Source organism: Olea europaea, chromosome 1 (assembly GCF_002742605.1).
Source record: "Olea europaea var. sylvestris chromosome 1, O_europaea_v1, whole genome shotgun sequence".
Taxonomy (NCBI): domain Eukaryota; kingdom Viridiplantae; phylum Streptophyta; class Magnoliopsida; order Lamiales; family Oleaceae; genus Olea; species Olea europaea.
In genome coordinates this window covers 18107070-18126080 of record NC_036237.1, presented here as the reverse complement: position 1 = coordinate 18126080, position 19011 = coordinate 18107070, and positions in this window count along the sequence as shown.

Genomic DNA, 19011 nt, shown 5'->3' with positions numbered 1-19011 from the left:
GCTATTTTGGAGAATCCTTCTATGAATCTCCTATAATATCCAGCCAATCCTAGAAAACTTCGTACTTCACCAGCATTTGTTGGTGCTTTCTAGTTGGTTACTGCTTCTACTTTTGCTGGATCTACTACAATCCCTTGGGCAGTAACTACATGTCCAAGAAATCCAATTCGTTCAAGCCAAAACTAACACTTTTTGAATTTGGCATGCAGCTTCTCCTTGTGTAATACCTCTAAGGCTATTCTCAAGTGCTCTTTATGTTGCTCCTTACTCTTGGAATATATTAGAATGTCATCGATGAAGACTATGACAAACTAATCCAAGTATTGATGAAACACTCGATTCATCAGGTCCATGAACACTGCAGGTGCATTGGTTAGCCCAAACGGCATCACCGTAAACTTGTAGTGTCCATATCGAGTTCTCCCATGAAAGTGCTAGGTACATTAGTCCAAATGGTAATCACTCATATAATCCATATTTAATTTTAAAAGCAATTTTTCATTCGCCTCCTTCTTTCATCCTAAATTGGTGATATCCATTTTCAAGATCTATTTTATTGGATATACATGATCCATGCATCAAGTATATCATTTAACCTAGGTGTGGAATGACGATACTTTACCGTTATGTTTTTCTTTGCCCTGCAGTCAATGCACATTCTCCAATTCTCATCCTTTTTTGGTACGAGTAGAACTGGCATAGCACATGGATTCATGTTTTCGCTCACATACCCTTTGCTAATCAATTCCAGCACTTGCCTTTGAAACTCCTTTGTCTCTTCGGGATGACCTAAAAGCTGGCTGATTTTGTAATAATAGCTCCACTCTTTCTCTTTATTTTTAGCCACCTCACTTTTGTTCATAGTGCTTTCGTGTTAATGGAGCAAGAGTAATAGATTTTCTATTTGTGTACCTATCATGTATCACTTTCCTATCATATTGTCATGGCCTCCTCAATATATATACCAAGCATGCAAAGGAACCATGTCACACATCACTATACTTCCCAATTGTGAAGCTCACCAAGACTTGTTTATTAACCTTGACTTCTCTACATTCAGTGAACCATTTCAACTTATAAGGCCTCGAATGTTTTAACATAGTCAAACACAACTTTTCTACAAGGGTAGTATTAGCAACATTGGTACAACTTCCCCATCAATAATAGCACTACATACCTTGTTTATGACATGTCACCTAGTATGAAAGATGTTCACCCTCTGCTGCTCCGTGTCATCCCCTTGATTTGTGTACTGAGAGCTTGACTAGTAAAACTGTTTCACCTACTACTATGTACCGCAACCCCATCACATCACTATCATCCTCCAATTCAAGCACCTTGTCATTGTCACTGCCAGTTTGTCACTCACCATTTCCCTATTATCTGGCAACATCATTACCCAAGCTTCTAAAACACCGGGTATCCCTATTCCTGGAATGTTGGAAATCCGCCTTGGATTTTATTTTTCTAGCTACTTTCTCTTTTCCCTTTGGTGGTTCGGTCTTAACCTTTGAAACAGCCCCTTCACTTCTATTACTATCCCACTTAGAAATTTCAAAAAGGTCTGAATGGTATCGAAAAGTAGTGATATGTACCAAATAAAAAGAATAGTACCAAACAACTTCACAATCTATTAAATTAGAACAAACACTCCAATGTGTTCCAAACTATAGTAAAACGCTTCAACAAAATGCTAGAAATGACCATAACGTGCCAAATATACTAAAATTCGTAAAATTTACCATAATGCTCAAAAATACATTAAACGAAACGAAACGATCCATTGTATAAAAAAATATTTTTCAAAAACACTCCAAAGGGTGAAATATATGGTAATGCATCAAAATGTACCAAATACATGAAACTTAAACTTTACCAAAAATAGGGCAAAACCGCATTGCAACTGTAGCTTCAAAACTCAACAAGATTGAATCACAATCCCAAGAAAACTAAAATCCCGAATTGGTTCACCCCATAATGTGTCAAAGTACGTGGAATGAAAATTTGTTTAACTAAAACCCCCAATAAGAACCATCATGTGAAAAATGTACCAAGAAGCACAAAAATACGTCCAAATGCTCCAAAGATTTGAAAAAAATAAATAAATTGTAATATGCAAGTACAGATGTGAAATGTACCAAAACATGTGAAAGTTGTACAAAAATGCCAAAAATGGATAGAAACTCCCATAAATGTGTGAAAAATGCACGAAATGTTTTGAAACCGGCAAAAATAACCCAAAAGGTTCTAAATCATCGAAATGAACAATAGTAGAAGCCCAAATTGTACCAACAAGCACCAACAAGCACTAAAATAAAAGAATTGTACTAAAGAACTCCCTAATTTATTAAATTAGAACAAACGCCCAATGCATTCCAAAATATGGCAAAACGCTCCAACAAAATGCTCAAAATGACCATATAATGCAAAAGCAAACTATATTGCATAAAATGTTTGTACGCTGCAAAATGCGTGAAAGCTTCCAATGAGTACCAAATATGGGAAGTATATGGTAACACATCAAAACATACCAAAATACATTAAATAAACGTTGAAGGCTTAGAATGTATAAAAAAGAGTGGAAAGTGTACTAAAATAAGTGAACTTTACCCGCACTAGTGTCAACCCAGGTAAAAATAGTAGATTCAAAACCCACCTAGGATTGAACACAACGCCAAGAAAGCAAAAATTCCATTTGAAACACCCTGAAATATATCAAAATATGTGAAATGAAATGAAGTATAATGTGAAAAGTGTACATAAGACAAAAAGTGTGTCAAAATACTTGAGAAATGTGAACAAAAATTGCAATATATACTTACACGCGAAATTGTACAAAAATACCAAAAATGAATCGAAACTCAGCTAAATGTAAGAAAAAAATACACAAAAATGTTTCGAAATGGGCAAAAAATAGGTGCTAAATTTATTGAAATGCAAATATTGAGCACCGACATTTACTAAAATAAAAGAATTACACTAAACAACACCGTAATCTATTAAATTTGAACAAATACTCCAATATTTTTTTCCCGTAATCCATTAAATTAGAACAAATGCCCCAATATGTTTTAAAAAAAAGAGAGCAAAACGCTCCAACCATGACCATAACGTGCCAAAACATACTAAGATACGTAAAATGTTCCATAATGCTTGAAAATGCATAAAAACATAACAAAATGAACCATTGTATCCATAAGAATTTTACCAAAATGCTCCAGAGGGACCAAATATGGGAAATACATAGTAACACATCTGGTTGAAACCCAAAACAGTTGAATCACAACCCTAAGAAATCTAAAACCCCAGTCTGAAACCCATCAAGATGTATCGAAATACATGAAATTAAAAGTAGTTCCACTAAAACCCCAATATGAACCAAAATGCACCAAAGGCCAAAAAAAGTGTGTCAAAATCTCGAAAAATGTGAAAAAATCGTAATGTGTAACTACATATGTTAAATGTACCAAAACATGCTAAATTGTACAAAAATGACAAAAATGAATTAAAACTCTACTTAAATGAATGAGAAATGCACTAAATGTTTCTAAATGGGCAAAAATAATCTAAAATGTGCTAAATGTATCGAAACATACAATATTATAAAAATGCCTGCATAGTATTGAAAAGCCACATGTACCAAAATAAAATAACTATTCTAAGCAACTTCATAATCTATTACTAACAAACACTCCGATTGTTCCAAAATGCCTGAAAGCATACTATGATGCATAAAATGTACCATAATGGTCCAAAATGCAAGAAACGTAACGGAACGATCCATTGTAAAAAAAAACTCCAAAAGGCACCAACTATGGGAAATTAATGGTAAACATCAAAATGTATTTGTGTTGACGTAAAAGACTCAAGAAGATGTTGAAGACTAAATAAAACTATGGAGACTTGAAAAAGAAGAAAATTCAACGAGTAAGAAGGGAATTGGAAAAATAATTTGGAAAGATAAAGATATAATCTTGATTTTAGAGTCAAATATCTAATACCAGCTGATGTGAACCCATTAGCAAAGGTAGATCCGAAACCCACACAAAATTGTATCACAACACGAAGAAAGCTAAAATCACGATTTAAAGCTTGACCCAATAATTCAATGAATCAAGGAACCAAAATTATAAAAGGAACTTGACCCTTTAATTACAAAAATCTTGAACCTTGCTATAAATTTTTTGAATGTGAAAACAATGTAAGGTTTGGAATTAAGCTCAATGAAGAACAAGACGAAAGCAACCTTGCTTTGATTTAATTTTTCAATAATGAATTAATTTACAATGAAATAAGGAGGCCATACATAGATAATAACAATGAAACCCTAAATAACTCGTACAACATCAAGTAAATATAAAGGAAATAGAGTTGTAATCGAAAAAGAAAATAAAACTGCCCTCAAATTTATACTACGTGCTCGCCATTCAATTGATTTGGTTATAAGTTGAAATTTTGCCCCAGTGCAGCGACACCTATTTTGCTTGCTCACTTGGGCACTTTTTGGCTACACCGCAGGCTTCATTTCTTCTAATTTAGCTTGAATTAAGTTCAGTAAGTTTTGTTCTTCTTTATATCCATCTCGAAACTTTGTGCATTGCTCGTCGCACTTGAACTCTTGGCCCACGTAGCTTGAACAATTGATTCAATGTGTCCTTGATCTTCTTTGCTCACGATCTCATCATTGCTCATTCTTCCACCATCAACCAAAAGGTACTAAAATGCACAAATAAACCGAAATGCTCTGAAACAAATTGAAGCTCGCTAAACGTAACTACACCAATGTCCACTAAAACACGTAAAATATTCAAACTACATATGAAGATGCATGAAATACATTGAAACACACCCGATCAGAATCCTCTAAGATGCGCAAAATACATAAAATGCTTAATGATTAAAACAAAGCATGGAAGTTCGTGCAAAAATGAAATGAACAGTGAAATTGTACTAGAAAAGCCAAAGTGTATGTAATTACCCAAGATTTTTAAGTTCGAAATAATGTACTAATTACTTGAAATCTAAAAAAAATGCTCTGATGTGCACTAAAGTGGGCAAAATATATCAAATCGCGCGAATGGCACCGAATAGCAAAATATACAAATCTAAGAAATAGTCCAACGTATTCCAAAATATATGAAATGTACGAAACGCTTCAAACGAATACAATGAAATGTCCATAAAGGGCTAGTTGGGTAAAATGTGACAAAATACTCCAATTTGTTCCAAAATGAGCGAAATGTACAAAACGCAAAATGTACAAAACGCACTAAAATGAATTGATAGGAAAGGTAACGTAAAAAATATACCAAAAAGGTAGGATTATGCATCAATTTTAGCAAAAATGTACCGAAAATGATAATGTAAATGTATCAAAAATGCATGAAATGCATAATATCGTAAAATTGTCCTAATGGTTCTGAAAGGTGCTAAATGTGTTGAAATGCATAATATTGTAAAAAATCCTAATGGTACAGAGACACTGCACCAAAATAAAAGAATGGTGCCAAACAACTCCATAATGCATACAATTCGAAAAAATGCTCCAATGTGTTCCAAAATTTAGTAAAACGCTCCAAAACATGACATAATGCTCCAGAACGAGCAAAAAATAACGGAATGATCCATTGTATGCTAACGAATTTTTCAAAAGCTCTCGGAAGGGAAGTATGGAAAATATATGGCAACACGTCAAAATGTGCCCAAGGATCTAGATTGTACGAAAAAGCATCCAATAAGTTAACTTGCAAAACCCTCTGAAGTATTCCAAAATAGAGTGAAATGTACCTTAACAAGCAACATGAAAGTGTATCAAAATGTGGAGGAAATGTATTGAACATGCTCTAAAGCACGCGTAAGGTAACAAAAAGCTCCATAATCTATTAAAGTGCATAATTTTAATAATCACTATATTAACACCAAAGTTTCCAAAAATGTACCATACCAAATTCAAGAATGAAGCAAGCTAAACGTAGCAAACTGCACCAATGTCTACTAAACACATGAAGCTCGTGCTTGGCCCCCATTACATTAAATTACATTATATTTTATTTTTTTCTCTCCTATTTTCAACTACACAATCTGGCGAGAATATACCTTATATTGAAGATACTTATTTCATTTCATCATGTCAAAAAAATCGTGGATTCATATGTCTAGGTTGGGTCATCGAATTTTTATTCCACCATAGGTTAGTGTATTGTTGTCTATATTAATGGGGTGTGACATTGAGTGGTATCAAAGTATGGTTATAATTATGTAGACTATCAGTGTACATTATCTCGAAATACAAATTATTTTGTTGCATTACATTTTGTATACATCATGAATTAATATTGGCCAATCTGTATTTGTAGCCACCATGAGAACAAGAGATTCAAGTAGTAGATTTAGAACTCCAAGACAACCGGCATCTATTCAAGATTATAGTCGGGATATTGTTATTGATAGACTTACAAAACTAGTTGACTACCAATCTCAACCAATTCTATAGTGTAACAAAGAGAGTTTGGGAATGATTTAGAAAATTGAGATAGTTTAGGCTCAATTCTTGCAACCACAACAAAAGGTTGAACAAATTGAGACAGTTTGGGAAAGATTTAGAAAATTGAGATAGTTTAGGCTAAATTCTCGCAACCACAACAAAAGGTGGAACAAATTGAGACAGTTTGGGAAAGATTTAGAAAATTAAATCCTCCAATATTTGAGGATGCATTAGATTTGGTAGTTGAGGATTGGTTGAGAACTTTAGTGAATATGAGTACACGAAAGTTTCAGAGGCAGAGAAAGTGGTCTGCACATCCTTTATGCTACGAGATACGATGAGCTGAAGATATCAATACTATGACTTGGGAAAGATTTAAGGAGTTGTTTTGTAATAAATATTTTACAACCCCAGTTCGAGCCATGAAGATGAATGACTTTGTACACTTAAGACAAGTTAGTATGACACAGGGAGAGTATATTCGTAAGTTTGATCAACTATCCAAGTTTGCTACCCACATGGTTTAATACTGATGCACTGAAATTAGAAAGATTTCTTCAGGGACTAAGGTCATAATTATATAGAGATGTAAGCACGGACAGAATTCAAGGTATTTTCATATTCCCAAATAGCAGAGAGAGCATTAATCGCATGATAGACAAAATATTAGTTGTGCTCAAGAGGCTCGATGACAGTTTAGACAGGGTCAGGGATAGCGTTGGCCTAGAAGTGAAAGCAAAAGAGTATTCCAGGGCTAGAGTCAGAAATCTAAGTTTCAACCAAGACAAGGACAACAATGGGATTAGGGTGCCGTCTAAAGATAGATCAGGGTAAAGCCTCGACATCACAATCATCTTCCCTCTGTGTGGTGGACAGTATACTTTTGCATGTTCTACAGAGACTAAGACGTTTTATGTTTGCGAGAATGTGGGATATCTTGTGAGAGCATGTCCAGGTAATCCAAAACCTATAGAGCAGAAGAAGGTGCCAGTAGGATGTTTACTATTGCAGATCAGATGCCAAGACAAATTCATCAGTTGTAATAGGTAAATTCTCTAACTTTGGCATTCCAGCACTTATACTATCCGATTCTGGAGCTACGCATTCATTTGTCTCTATTGATTATATGAGGAGATTGGGTAGGATACCTGATATACAAGAGGTCAATTTTAGTGTGACTATTCTGTCTGGAGAAGTATGGACTATTTTAACAAACAAATATGATTTTAAGAGCATGTATGGACTGTTTTCAAAATATCTTACTACTATAGATTGCAAGAAGAAGTCAGCCACCTTTCAACCTTTGGAAGATGAGCCATTCACATTCAATGGGATTAGAAAAGGTTTTAGATTCCCTATTGTCCCGGCATTGAAAGCATTACTAGACAGTGGGTGTGTGGGTTACTTGGTTGGTGTTATGGCTATTGAAGCACAACATCAGATCGTGAAATAGAGTTTGAAACCAACTTAATTCAAGGAACACCTCCAATTTCCTGAACTCCATATAGAATGTCCCCTACTGAATTGGAAGAGCTAAAGTTACAGTTAGAAGATTTGCTGAATCTTTATTAGACCTAACTTTTCATCGTGGGGTGCACTAGAATTATTTGTTTGGAAGAAGGATGGTACAATTGATTGAGGTAACAACTAAAGATAAATATTCACTACCAAGGATTGATGACTTGTATGATCAACTTCAGGGTGTAGCTATATTCTCGAAAACTGATTCGTGTTCTAGATACCATCAACTTAAGATTACGGAAGAGGACAACCCTACCCTAAGATAGCATTTAGTATGAGATATGGTCATTATGAGTTTTTAGTAATGTCATTTGAGTTGATAAATGCCCCCAACAGCTTTTATGGATTCGATAAATCGAATATTCAAAGATTTTCTCGATAAGTTTGTCACTATATTTATTGATTATCCTTATTTATTCTAGCACTAGAGAAGAACATTTCTAAGAATGGTTTAGGATGCATATTGATGCAAAATGGTAAAGTTAATGTATATGCATCTAGAGAACTAAAAGAGTATGAAAAGAATTATCTTACACATGACTTGGAATTCACCACAGTTGTGTTTGCACTTAAAATATGAAGGCATTATTTATATCAAGAACGATTTGAGATTGAATACGAGATGATGATGGTGGCTAAAGTTGGTAAGAAATCATGATTATGTAATCAATTATCACCCTGGTAAGGCTAATGTTGTTGCGGATGCATTGAGCAGAAAATCAATATCTATTGTTAAAGCTATGATTGTAACTCAAAGATCAGAATTTGTAGACTTGCAGAAACTAGATTTTGAAATCATATCGCAAGGATCTTATAGGCTAAGCTTGCAGCATTGACACTTAACCCAACTTTATTAAATAGAATCCAACAAGAACAACACGAAGATGATTATTTTTCCAAATTAAAGAATCAATACATACTAGAAAAAGTTCGGACTTTTAGATATCAAAAAATGGCATCTTGCGATTTAGAGGGCAATTGTATGTAACTGTTACAGAAAATCTTCGAGGTGATATTCTATTTGAAGCACACACAATACCATATTCTATTCATCAGGGAGCTATTGAAATGTATAGAGATTTGAAGTTACATTATTGGTGGCCAAACATAAAATGATAGCTGAATATGTGCGACAATGTTTAACATGTCAAAAAATAAAGTAGAATATCAAAAGCCAGCAGGAACTTTACAATCATTACATATCCCAGAATGGGAGTAGGAAAGAGTCACAATGGACTTTGTGGTGAAATTATCGAAAACATCTAAAAGGTTCGTATTTGGGTTATTGTGGATAGGTTGACCAAATTTGCTCACTTTTGAATCCTAGTCCGTTCCATCTATTCTATGGACCGATATGCCCAACTTTATGTACAAGAAATAATTAGACTTCATGGTATGCCAATATCGATTATTTCGAATAGAGAGTCTGAGTTCTTGTTACTCCTTTGGAAAAGGATACATAAGGCTTTGGGACAGTTGTGTTATCATCCTCAGACTGATGGAATTTCAAAAAGAACAATACAGATACTGGAAGATATGTTACAGGCTTGTGTATTAGATTTCCAAGGCCAGTGGAGTATATTTTTGCCGTTGGTAGAATTTACATACAACAACACTTGTCTCTTTACAATTGGAATGGCTCCTTACGAATTGTACGGTAGAAAATGTAGATCTCTAGTATATTCGGGATGAGGTTGGAGAAAGGACACTATAAGGTCCAGATATGGCATGTGAAATGGCTAAAACTGTGACACAAATACATCAACGAACGCAAACTGCTCAAAATAGATTGAAAAACTATGTAGACCAAAGAAGAAGAATGTTAAAATTTATTGTAGGAGATCAAATATTTTTAAAGATAGCACAATGAAAGGAGTTTTGCGATTTAGGAAGAAGATATATTTGTGCGATTTCTATTGTTGAAAGAATTGGAAATATTGCCTATAAACTATATCTTCCTTCATCAATGTCCAAAGAGCAAAATGCATTTCATATCTATGTTAAGAAAATACATTGGAACGAACCAATTGAGATCAAACAACATTTGACTTATGAAGAAAAACTAGAAGATACTCTTCAATGAGAGGTAAAGCAATTTAGAATCAAGAAAATTCAATTGTTTAAGATATTGTGGAAGAATCAGTCAACAGAAGAGGCCACTTGTGAAATCAGTTGAGAATCGAGTAAGTAATTAAATGAACAGTTAAGGAATTGACATTATAAAATATATGGGATCTTAGGACAAGCAAAATGGATCTTAGGCCAATGACACTTATTTGTACCTGCAAGGATAAATGTAAAAATCAGATTTTTACTATAGGGAACACCTAATGCATAATACACCTCATGCCTATAAATGTTTTTGTAATTGTCAATTCCTTAAGTATTATATTACCCCCTAAGGTACATACGAATCCTCCAAGGATAGCTTCAAAAAATCATATTTTAATTAAAGGAAGACACCTCTTACTTAAATCTTGATGATGTCTCATTTTTACATCCAATTCCTTTAACTTTAAGGCCTCCATCACGTCTCCGACCCCTAAGTACTTCACATAGAATAGATTTATATCATATAAGTCACTTATGGCTCCAAATATGATAAGGAAAAAAAATCTAATTCTGCTGCATGAAGCCACCTCTTGCTTAACACAGGTCATGCTTGTTAACGTGGTTGCGTGCAACATTTTCTCAAACCCTTAAGAAAGAGTTACGACCTTGGCCTTTAAGACTTTTTATATATCCCCTTTAAGATATTTAGCCTTTCAAATTATCCTGAAGTGACCCCAATTAAAAGAGAAAACAAAGGAAACAGAGAGAAGTAGAAACAAGAAGCTGGAAATTGAATATCTGGATAGGTAAGTTTAGCTCACGGTTACGAAGGTTATTTTCATTGTTTTTGAAGGTGTTACAATCTCTTGAGCCTCTTAAATTGTTTGATATTATGTTGGGGGTGACGTTGGGGATATGACATAAAGAGAGAAAATTGGTGGAGATATATTGTGTGAAACAATTGAGGACAAAAATTGCATAGTTGTGGATTCTGCCGATTCGACCTTTGATTGTGGCTAATACCTTAACTACTTGTACTTATTAACATGAATATTTTTATATGAAAGTTAGAAGGATAGAAATGATTTCTCACAGCCTATAATCTGATTGGTGGCATGCATTACCAGTAAACAGATTCTGTCCGTTAACATATTTAACTTAGTTTTGACCTTTACATGTTCTTTAGATATTATCTCTTAGGCCGAAAATGATAATGTCATCTAAATTATTTTGGATGAATAGAAGTAGTACGGGATTGTGTGTGTTAAGGTTATCAAATTGAGGATCGTGCTTAATATTAAACGATAATACAGGAAGTTTTCCAACTTTAAGTGAAAAGGGAATTAATCTACACTCCATAGAAGTGCACAAACATAAGAGCAAAAAGTAAGTAAAAATCTATTTGCAAATGCAATGCAAGAACATAGTACTTGTGATATAATAATGTAGGAATATACCTAGGTTTTTGCTTCAATATAAGCAACGCGTCGAGGTGTCATCCAACTCTGTTCCCATACGATCTTGGAGCCTTTCTTTATCCACCTTGCTCTCTCTCGACTTCGTGGCATGGATCATATCAAATGACATGCTTAACAAAATCAATGTATATATGTTCCAAAATCACGTACTCAATGATCATATGATACACAGTAAACTCCTTATCAAAGTTTTGTTAATGGAAATGAACACCTTATATGACACCGCGAACTGTTGCTTATATTGAAGAACTTTGGTATAATGGAAACGCCACAATCAATTATGGAGGGATTAATTGATAAGTTGGTAGGTGAACGCCACGGAAACTCCGATAAGTTTAGAAGTTCTAAAAGAACCAAAGAGAATTAATTTTCACAAAATTTTAACTGAAGATATGAATTGCTTTATTCATCTAGCTAATGCCTATTTAAGCCTATGTTTGGCCCCCATTAAATTACATTCCATTACATTCTATTTTTCTTTCTCCTATTTTCAACCACACAATCTTCCATAAAATAATATCACACGTAAATTGAAAAATTTTCCTTCTTTTTCAACCACTCATTTTTCAATAAAACACTATTCCTCCCATTTTCATTACCAAAAATGGGGGCCAAACAGGGGTTAAATACAAGGTCCACGAATTTGACAACTATAAAATCCCAAATTCATTGTCATGAATTTTGTAAAATTGATTCCCATTTGAACTCCTTAGATCACGCTTATTCCACCTTCAAATAAGGAAGGTATCTGAATTGGCACTCAAGCCTTACAATTCAGCAAAATATTTAACAAGAAATAAGAAAGATAAATTAGCTATGTTAAGAAGATTGCTTTTTTAAATGGCTGCCAACCAAAATCATGCAGGTCACCAATTTAGGAACCTTTTCCTAAAATGCACAAAATCTTGAGTTGTCTCCTTGAAGAACTTTATTGCTTGATTATTCCAAGGCTTGAATCATGAAAATCCATTATTGCGGAACATGTGGAGCATCTTCCTTGGGCTTCCAAAAATTCACCTCAGTCCAAATGTTTTGAACTCGCCCATTGAGAGTTTCCTTGAACCTTTTAGCTCTAGTTCTTATAATCGAGCCAATTGCAACTTGAATAGGATCTGCATTCCATTTATTAGACCTGCCCTCATCATCATTCACGATCATTTTCATGTGCATGCAAGACATACGTCCATACCCAAAATGATATCATAATCTCTCATAGTACTGACTTCTTCTAGCAATCTATAGTAGCATGATATTTTTGAAAATAGCCCAGACCCAAAATGATATCATAATCTCTCATATCCAACACAACTAAATCTGCATAGAGTTCTCGTTTTTCTATAATGATTATGTTGCTCCTAAAATCAGATTGGTTTGTCGTACATCTCCAGATGGAATAGTCACACTATAATTGACCTCTTATATAAGATATCCTACCCAATCTCCTCACATACTCAATAGACACAAATGAATGCATAGCTCTAGAGATAAACAGTACAAGTGTTGGAATGCCAAAGATAGAAAATTTACCTATTACAATTGATGGATTTACCTCATCATATGATCTGGTGATTAGCTGGCAGCCTCTTTGCTATATAGGATTTGGATTACGTGGGCATACTAGAACAAGATGTCCCACATTTCCACAAACATAACATGTCCTAGTCTCTGTAAAACATGCACCGATATACTGTCAAGTACATCTGGGATAAGATGATTGTGATGTCGAGGCTTTGCTCTGATCTATCTTCAGACGCTTACCTTGATCTCATATTGTTGTCCTCGGTTGAAACTTAGATTTTTTACTCTGACCCTGGAATATTCTTTTCTTTTCTTTTCATTTCTAGGCCAATGCTTTCCCTGATCTTGTCTAAACTACCGTCGAGCCTCTTGAGCATGACTAATTCTTTGTTCAGCCTGTTCTATGAGTGAGGCTCTCTCTGCAATTTGGGAACATGAAACACTTTGAATTCCTGCCATGCATACTTCTCCATATATTTATGACCTTAGTCCTTCAAGAAATGTTTCTACTTTCAGTGTATCGATATTAACCATGTGTGTGATGCCCCGAACTTAAGCTTCGAGTGTCACGTACTAAACATAAAAACTGCTGCCTTCGCTACATGTAAATACTCTTAAATAAAAGTATTACATGTTAGAAACTTATTTTCAATTTGGTAAAATATCTCTCATAAAATTTAACGGCTAGTAGAAGTGCATGTCGACATGAAATTATACTTTACATTTAAGGACTCGGCACTACCACGGTTAGTTGGGGTAGCAAGTTCAACTATTTTTATAAAATTCATCCCAACTCTGTTTTCTATGAAATTTACGGCATTAGAAAGATATTTTCAATTAGTTTTCTAGGTTAAATTATGAAAAATTTCCAAGATCATATGATATGGGCATTTTACTGAAAACAGTGAGGTATTGCACAAAAAGTTCAGATTGACCCTTCAACGCTTAAAAATTCACAACTCAAAGAGGAATGCAGCAATATTTTTAGAGTCTCAAATAGACATTTGTGGAGTCAGAAATAACATTTTGAAGTTGACCCAAAAACTGTCCCGTTTCTACCTTTTTATCACGTGCAAGGGAAAGTCTAAAAAAAAAAGTCTCTTAACATAACATGGGAGATCTGATTACAGAATTTACTTCCGGTACCATACTACATCATGTCTTATACATGTTTTTATATAATAACATAAGAAAAACATATGGAAAGCAGTCAAACAAAACATACAAAAAAGAAAATTCGATGTGAAATAACTTTGTCCTTAACCCATCATCGATTATGCCGACTGACTTCCACCAACTTCACAATTATGGATCTGAAAATTTAGTATGGAATACTATGAGTATAAAGAATACTGAGTAAGATACCATGCTTGGATTTAACATGTTAATACTACACAAAAGAATGCATTCAAATACATACTGGCACATTCCGGCTTGCCGGTGCCCTTTGGACTTATCCTAAGACATAAATAGATATCTAACTTTGTGGACTTGTCCACGTCTTTCATATTATGGTTTTCATGCATAATTTAAGCATAAATATTACCATGAAATCCTACCACTTAAGCATAGAAAATATCTTACTTTAAAACTTGAAGAAATTTCGGCTGAAACGTGGGTTGTATGGATGCACTTCATAAATTTAACTAAACACCTCATGCTTAAGTTAAACACTTCATGCTTGCCTTAGCCACCTCCTGCTTGCTTGTTACCTCACTACAAAGATAACATTCTATTCTCGGCCAAGTGGAGAAAAAAAAAATACTTATCTTTAGTAATTAGGTGTAAAAGTTGACATTTATCCCAAACCCCTAATTAACTAATTTTGGCAAACTTTTAATAAATCGACCAATGCAAATTTGGCAACCATTAATAATTTTGGCCATACTAAATTTTGAAAAGTTAAATTGCTATCCTAAAAATTAAATTAGCACAAAATTTCGGAGTATTACAATGTGGGTAGCAAAACCCGCATAGTAGTTCACACTTATGAATATATTCTCCCATTGTCCTACCTCATTTTCTAAATTAATGGCTCGAAATGAGGCTATAATATATTTATTTATTATGAACTAGCTCCTTAAATCTATCCCAATTTATAGCATTGATATCTTTTTTCCTGCTGCTTACAAATTCCACCAATGTTTGGCACTGCCTCATAGTATAAAGAATGTTCAAACCACTTTCTCTTCCTCTGAAACTCTTGTTTACTTGAAGATATTCTCTAGAGTTCTCAACCAATCCTTTGTTGCTGTTGGATCTGAAGCATCTTCAAATATTGGAGTGTTTGTTTTCTAAATCTTTTCCCAACTATCTCAATATGTTTAGCCCTTTTTGTGGTTGCAAGAATTCACACCTTTGTAGTTCTTCCCTTCCTCTTTGTTGTATTAACTGGCTTCTCTCTGGAACTCACCATGGTAGAAATAAAGATTGAACTATTCATGAAGTATGCAAACAATAATGCAACAAAATAAAACTTACAACCATGCTCTGATACCACTCTATCACACCCAATTGATATACACAACAATACACTAACCTATGTTAGAATAAAATTTGATGACCCAGACTAGACATACGATTATATAATTTTTTGACATGATAAAATGAAATAAGTGTAACTTCCCAAATTTTTACTCCTAGTTGAATTTAAAAATAGGACTCAAGTGCTCTATTATTAAAGTTTAATGACTTTGTTGATTATTGTCTAGTCTAATGACATTATTAGTTATTGAGCAACAATTGAGGGCCTAAGTAGAAAGTTATTTTGGAAATTAGATGAAATCATGCATAAAACATACGTAAATATACAAATTGTTTTTTATTAAAGATGATTTATTGACCACATACATTAATTACACCAAGTTTTAAGCTAAATGAATTGATTTAATCACATGATTAAAGCTATTGATTTTACCATTTTCATGGTAATATAGCATTTAAGCATTGACCATGCTAGCCATTTCCTTTCACTTTTGTACACATGGTCAAGAATTTTCACTATAAGTACGAGACAAAACCAGCACTAAACCACCCCTCAACAACTATTTACACTCTCCCTCCCTACCTCTATAACTTTGTCTCTTCACTTCCTCTCTTTCGCTTGTTATTTTGACATCAAATATAGTCATACACTTATACAACCACATGGGAATAAACAACCCCACACGCGGCTCAAGGATCTCTTCCAAACAACTCATTTTATCATTTTAAGTTGTCCAGTGAAATGGTAAATTGTGCTTCATGTTTTTGGCGACTAATGTTTATGTATGTAATATTTCTACGGCTATATTATGTTTGGTCCATGTTATGTATGTTTTATTAGGAATGGACCGAAGTTTAGTTGTTACACACGAGAATATAACATCATATAAGTTCGGTCTAATTTTCGTGTCTCCCCATGCAAATTATGAATTTCTCATAGAAATACATGACTTCATTATCTATGCACGCTTATTTAGAATTATTCTCAGCCCATTATAGACTTTCAGATAATTGATGATTCAAGTCAGCTGGCGGGAAGATGGCTTATGGTGGCAAAATTTTCAATAATAAAATTATCACGCTATCAAACTATTATTATTTCATTTGATTTTAAACATTTTAAGATATTTTTCGTTTCAAGTTAATTTATTAAATTCATTACATTATTTGAATGTTGGTAAGTTCTCTAATAATTTATATGATTATGTTGAATGTTCTTTAAATTAGTTTTTGTTTAGTGACAATAAATCGTTAAGGATTTGGGTCGTCATAGTTGGTATTAGAGCAAGGTTTACTTTCCTATAGACTCAAATATTTTTTTTAAACAAAAATCTAATTTTTTTTCTTTTTGCTTTGCAAGGAATTTTATAATTCAAATACTATTCTGTCAATTTTTAATTCAAAATAAATTATTAGTTTTAATAAGTATTAATTGATTTCTTGTAATTAATTGCCCCTATTTAGCCATCATAAAATCATCAACAACCCCCCACCTAATCTGAAGCAAGTTCAAAATTTCAATAGGTTATATAAAACACCCAAAAGAACTAAAGAAAAACTTCCAAGATCGTGAATTATCCAGCTTCTTGTTCATTTTTCTCTCTCCTATTTTCAACCACACAATCTTCCATAAAATAATATTACACGTTAATCGAAAAAAATTTCTTCTTTTTCGACCACTCATTTAAAAAAAAAATACTATGCTACCCATTTTCATTTCCACAAAATAGGGGCCAAACGGGAGCTTAGCTTCCTTTGCCCTCCCTTTTAGTTGGGTTCACTTGGGGTAAACTTTGTAGAGTTAAATATCTTATTTAAGAGCTATATAAGAAGTATTAAGGATTGGGATCGTGAGTGATACTTAATGGTGAAGAAAAATGTGATTAAAGGAGAAGTATCCTCAAGCATGATTTTGTACTACATTCTGATTTTGTACCTATCTTTGGATGATTTGCATGAAACTTAGGGATAATGTACCACATATAGGAAGTCTTAAAGGAGTGGTAGACGTGGATAATGCTTAAGGATGAAGGAATTGACCATTACAAGGACAAATCATAGGCATGACACACTAAGCATGAGTCACACTATTGTGATTAAAATCTGATTTTGTACTAATCATTGTAGGTACAAATCAAGTATCCCCGGTTTATTTTAATGCCTTTAAAATCCATTTTACTTGCCTTAAGATCCCAAAATATATTACTAAGCTTATTCCTTAACCGTTCATTTATTTACTTACCCGACTCTAGCCAACTTTAGTGATTTGCACATCAATATCTATAACGTCATATGAAACATATTATTGCGTCATGATCACTTCGTGCTTCATGTCCCAATATTTCAACTACCTATCTAAGGTTTAAGGTAACTTTGATCAATCAATTAGAAAGCTTGAAACTTTGTCGATACTTATTCCGGCCTTTTCAATATTTGCATTGCTTAACAAGTCAATCTCCAACTTTTAGATTAACCAAATTTTCTATCATAACTCAATGTAAAATTCACCAGCTAGGTCGAGGAGTCAAAGACTTAAATATTAAAACCTCAATAATCTAATACACCATTTTAAGAGAAAGCAATTAGGAAAAATTAATGTAAATGACATTGTAAATAGCATGAAATGCCTGAATTATTGGCCAAATGTGTCACATGAAGTTCAAGATATCACATTATAAGACCGAAAGAACAGCCCACAACACAACCTACAGGTCATCATCCATGTACATCGAACTCTGGAACCCCATAAGAGCACCTGAGCTATATTTGACCTCTATGAAGTCCCAAACTCACCTATGTTGCAAGAACTACATAAACTAATGCTTAGTAAGCAAAAATATATATTTCATGAGTATGAGTAACAATAATATATGACACGATGCTATTTACTTTAAACATTATGCTAAAGATGCGTCATATTCAAATATTCATCAAAATCAACTCGAAATAACTTCATTTGAAATCTTTCGTTGGACCCTTGACACACCAACTATGCACCGGATAAAGCTCTACATAATATCAATATCAATATGAATATTCAATAATCAAATGGCTAATATAAAATTGACAACTGCGAGTGGACCACCCTCTTGTAACCACTAGAGGCCCATCCCCTAACTACCCAGGATCATCCAAAAAGCATCCCACCCGGCAGTACCAATAATCATAACATCATAAGGGCAGAGTCGAGTGGTCCACCCTCCCGTGATCACCAAAGACTCATCCCCTATCTGCCTTTGTAATCACCTAGGAAGTATCACCCATTATGCCAAAATATATTGCACAAGCATGCCTCACACGCCTCGGTGACCTAGTAGTGGTCTACAAATTATTTATGAGGTAAAACTCAATTTTAAGATCATGTTGTGCATGCTAGATTTTCAACCATGGCCATATGACGAGCATGCTTAGGAAAATGCTCGTGAATGACATGCTTAATCGACATCGATGTCAATATGTTCTGAAACTACATAC